Raw genomic sequence first — 4,927 nt, forward strand, 5'->3', positions numbered from 1 at the left:
GGAGGCAGTTCAGCAAAGTATTCCCTAGCTGGCACAGGCACAAAGTAATACAATCCGATTTTAATCCTAACCTCAACCCTAACCACACTGCTAATCCTTCCCTTAAATTAAGACCATAAAACAACATTATTTTCCACAGCCAATTCTGACTTTGCAGCTGACATATCTAGAGGAAATCGCACAGTTCTACCTCCAGGTCAAGATTCATGACAAACGTCAACATGAGACAAGGAGAAGCAATGCAAAAATCAATAACGAAATTGTTTTCACAATTAACATGCTTTTTCTTGTTTCAAGTATGTTTTATTATGAAAAGTACAATATAACCATGTATACTTGTACAACTATGGAGCGTATGTCCACATATAATTGTACAATTTGTTTTTCCAACATAAAAGACAAGAAATGATCACATTGGTATTTTAACGGTGTTATTGTAAGAGTTTAAATGTTTAAACAGAGGATACATCTAAAACAGGATAAAACAAGTGCAGTATGTTGTGAGAATGTTACTTTAACGTCGACTCATAACGTCACACTATAACTTCATGGGAGTCTTGTGGCAAGACTGCATGTTGTTTTGGGTGGATTGAGTGACGTCTTCATCAACATTTTGCAGAATATTCCGGTAATATTTTCACCTCTTGTCGGCTGCAGACATTCATAAGGAGTTCCAGTAGTTTGTCATTTGCAGGTATTAAAAGTAATACATACATTGTAATTCCTTGTTGGAGCTCTCTCACATACAGGACAGTACATAGCAGAGGAGGCTGCTGAGGGGAGGACGGCTCATAATAATGTCTGGAACAGAGTGAATGAAATGGAACACATGGAAACCACGCGTTTGATACCATTCCACTTATTCCACTCCAGCCATTACAAGCCTGTCCTCCCTAAATAAGGTCCCACCAACCTCCTGTGGTACAAACACAAACAGTAAAATATATCATAAAAAATGCAAAGTGGTAAAAGATCAGAAAATATTACAAGCCTGTCATGTGTGAGTGTCCCGTGTGTGTTTGTCCAGTGTGTTTGTGTGTGTGTGTGTGTGTGTGTGTTTGTATGTCCAGAGTGTGTGAGTGTCCAGTGTGTGTTTGTCCATTGTGTGTCAGTGTGTGTGTGTGTGTTCAGTGTGTGTGTCAGTGTTTATGTGTGTCAGTGTTTATGTGTGTTTGTGTGTGTGTTAGTGTTTGTGTGTGTATGTGTGTGTGTATCCAGTGTGTTTGTCAAGCATGTGTGTGTCAAGCGTGTGTGTGTTTCCAGTGTATGTGTTTGTCCAGTGTGTTTTCAGTGTGTTTGTATGTCCGTTTGAGTGTGTGTGTGTGTGTGTCCAGTGTGTTTGCCCAGTGTTTGTGTGTATGTGTGTTTGTCCAGTTTGAGTGGGTGGCCAGCATGTGTGTGTGTGCCTAGTGTGTGTGTCTGTGTCCAGTGTGTGTGTGTCCAGTGTGTGTGTTTGTTCAGTGTGTGTGTGTGTGTGTGTGTCCAGTGAGTGTGTGTGTGTGTGTGTGTTTCAGTGTGTGTGTGTTCTGAGTGTGTCCAGTTTGCGTGTGTCCAGTGTGTGTGTGTCTGTTCAGAGTGTGTGTGTGTGTGTGTGTTCAGTGTGTTCAGTGTGTGTGTGTGTGTTCAGTGTGTGTGTGTTCAGTGTGTGTGTGTGTGTGTGTGTGTGTTCAGTGTGTGTCCAGTGTCTGTGTTCAGTGTGTGTGTGTCTGTCCAGAGTGTGTGTGTGTGTGTGTGTTCAGTGTGTTCAGTGTGTGTGTGTGTTCAGTGTGTGTGTGTCCAGTGTGTGTGTGTGTGTGTGTGTGTGTGTGTGTGTGTGTGTGTGTGTGTGTGTGTGTGTGTGTGTGTGTGTGTGTGTGTGTGTGTGTGTGTGTGTGTGTGTGTGTGTGTCCAGTTATTATTTCAGGGACACTGAAGAGTCAACATCATCAACCCTAAACCCTGGATAGAGGGGCTCAGTGAATGTGGAGGTGAATGTGATCAGGTGGGTCAGTGTGTCAGAGGAGGCTCTATAGAAGGACAGAGTGCCGGCTGACCAGTCCAGATACACTCCTACTCTGTGGGATCTGGAGAAGGGGATGTCTATGGTAGTGGGATTATTATTATGCCAGGCAATGTAACTGCTGTCATAGCAGAACAGACTCCAGGACTTGTCATTCCATCCAAGACCACAGTCATTAACACTTCCTCTCCTGCTGATTCCTTTATATGTCACTCCTATACCAGCCCCCCCACTCCTCTCTACCTCCCAGTAACAGCGCCCAGTCAGACCCTCTCTACACAGCACCTGTTTAAGGTCCTCAAATCTCTCTGGGTGATCAGGATACGGCTGCTTCTCTCTCCTACCTGTCACCTTTCTGTTCTCCTCAGACAGAGAGAGGAGTCTGTCTACTGTGTTTAGGTCCAGTGTGAGATCACAGACATCTGATGGATGAAACCAGACACAATATTAGAAATCATCATCATTCACATTAGAATGTTAACTCACTTTTCACTAATTCATTTAATGTAGATGTTTCTAGGTATCAAAAGGAGAAGTTAAGGTGACTTGAGACTTGTTGAATGATCATATGTTATACTGTATGGTAATATAAAACACACTTATTCACATTAATTACACACACACACACACACCTGTATGCATCATGAACACAAACACACACTTCTAATGTAACACGAACTCGCCACACACACACACACACATATACACACACACACACACACACACACACACACCACACACACACACACACACACACACACACACACACATACACAGACTCAAACATTGTCAAAGCAACTCCTTGTAAACTTTGGTGTCCCTGATTTTTGCTTCTGTAGAACTACAGTTGATATTTAATATGACCAAGTCAGTAATGATGGTGGTCTTTGACATTGCCTTGAATTAAGACTTATTAAGTCATTTTCTTCACAGCAGTCAACACTCACATTTTCTAAGCCCAGGTTTCATTGTGTACTCTCCACCATGTTCCACACTGTAGCAGTAAGCAGAAAAACAGACAGTCATTGAGGGATACACCTGAACTCACACACACACACACACACACACACACACACACACACACACACACACACACACACACACACACACACACACACACACACACACACACACACACACACACACACACACACACACAGTCACCATATAACTTTGTCCAAGTGGTGGTCAGAATGTTTGTCTTAACTAGCCTGAAAAGTCAAACATGTCTGATATGAACATTGACATAAACCCTCTACATACATGAGTTTCTCCAGTCTGCAGTGTGGATCCTCCAGTCCAGCAGAGAGCAGTCTGACTCCTGAGTCTCCTGGGTGATTGTAGTTCAGGTCCAGCTCTCTCAGGTGTGAGGGGTTTGACCTCAGAGCTGAGACCAGAGAAGCACAGCCTTCCTCTGTGACTAGACAGCGTGACAGCCTGCAAAGAGTAAAATCATATTAAAATCACACTTCTTATTCTTTGGTGGTGAAGATAGTGGCAGTATATTTTTTCTACATTTTTAGATATATCAGTGTCCTGAAACCTGCCATATCTATTCATAAATGAATCTATCATTATTATAAATGATCATAATATTGCTTGTAGAGAGAAAAATGTATAGTACAAATATTTGAGTAGACTGACCAGACCAGTTTAAAAGCAGTATCAGTCAAAAGACAGACAGTGAGGTATCAGATTTAGATTGTATTGAGTATACAGTCCACACCATATCTATTTTGACAGTGAAGCAAATATTTTAAATGTGGCTCTATACTCCAGCAATTTGGATTTGAGATCAAATGTTTTATACGAGATGACGGTATATAATGTCCCATTTTATTTGAGGATATTGTGTGTGTGTCCACTGTTTATTTATTTATTTAACCTTTATTTAACTAGGCAAGTCAGTTAAGAACAAATTCTTATTTACAATGACGGCATACCCTGGCCAAACCCGGACGACGCTGGTCCAATTGTGCGCCGCCCTATGGGGACTCCCAATCACTGTGTGTGTGCCTAGTGTTTGTGCCCAGTGTGTGTGTCCAGTGTGTGAGTGTGTGTCCAGTGTGCGAGTGTGTGTGTGTGTCCAGTGTGTGTGTTAGGGCTGGGCGGTATACCGTATTTTATGATATACAGGTATTGATGCAGGGACCGGTTTGGGTTGTTACTGTATCTTCTATACTGGTATTTGAATGTTTGGTATGTTAAATGTGATATGCCATGTGTAATGTCAATTTTTATAGTTTACTTTGCTACTTGAGTCGTCTCTCTCCGCTCTTTCTCTCCGTGCAGCTTTCCACAGTGACCTAGCCACGCCCCCTGTCACTCAAGGAGAGTTTGATGTTCCTCAACCACGAGACACTTGCATTTAGGCTGCCTGGTCTATGCAGCACATGCAACAATGTTGATGACAACAATGCTGTTTTCACTCTGCCTGGTCAATGCAGCACATGGAACAATGTTGATGACAACAAGGCTGTTTTCACTCTGCCTGGTCAATGCAGCACATGGAACAATGTTGATGACAACAATGCTGTTTTCACTTTGCTTCTTAATATAAATCCACTAGCTTTCTGTAATGACACTGTTAGTTTGTTTCTTACATCAGCAAAACAGCTAGTTTGTCTTTTCTTAGCAAGTTGCCCTAAATCTTGTGAGATGCTAATTGTTAGCTGCTAATGCTAATAGCTAGCTAGCTAATAAATGTACTGAGTAAGAGCAAACGTAGCTAGCTAATACAGCCTGATAATACCAGTGATGGTGTAGACCTAAATCAGCATGTTGTTTGTGCAACAGTATCTTCTAAATCAAAGAGGAATATGCAAAGCAAGAACATGTTAGCTACATGAAGTAGCTAAGAGAAAACATGCAATGTAGCCAAAGCTTATAGGGTCCCCTAGGAAACACTTATCAACACTTTAGTTCCTA

General features: G+C 41.9%; 1 long non-coding RNA gene across 1 annotated transcript; it reads right to left on the bottom strand.

Moving 5' to 3' along the window:
* Nucleotides 1–281: 281 nt before the first annotated feature.
* Nucleotides 282–3,587, bottom strand: LOC145867162 (uncharacterized). The gene is made up of 2 exons (XR_014383252.1): nucleotides 2,947–3,587; nucleotides 282–2,421 (listed from the first exon to the last, which is right to left on the bottom strand). It is a non-coding gene; the product is annotated as an uncharacterized LOC145867162 (long non-coding RNA).
* Nucleotides 3,588–4,927: the final 1,340 nt, after the last annotated feature.

The sequence above is a fragment of the Salmo salar genome, unplaced genomic scaffold (assembly GCF_965601325.2).
Source record: "Salmo salar unplaced genomic scaffold, fSalSal1 ptg000221l, whole genome shotgun sequence".
Taxonomy (NCBI): domain Eukaryota; kingdom Metazoa; phylum Chordata; class Actinopteri; order Salmoniformes; family Salmonidae; genus Salmo; species Salmo salar.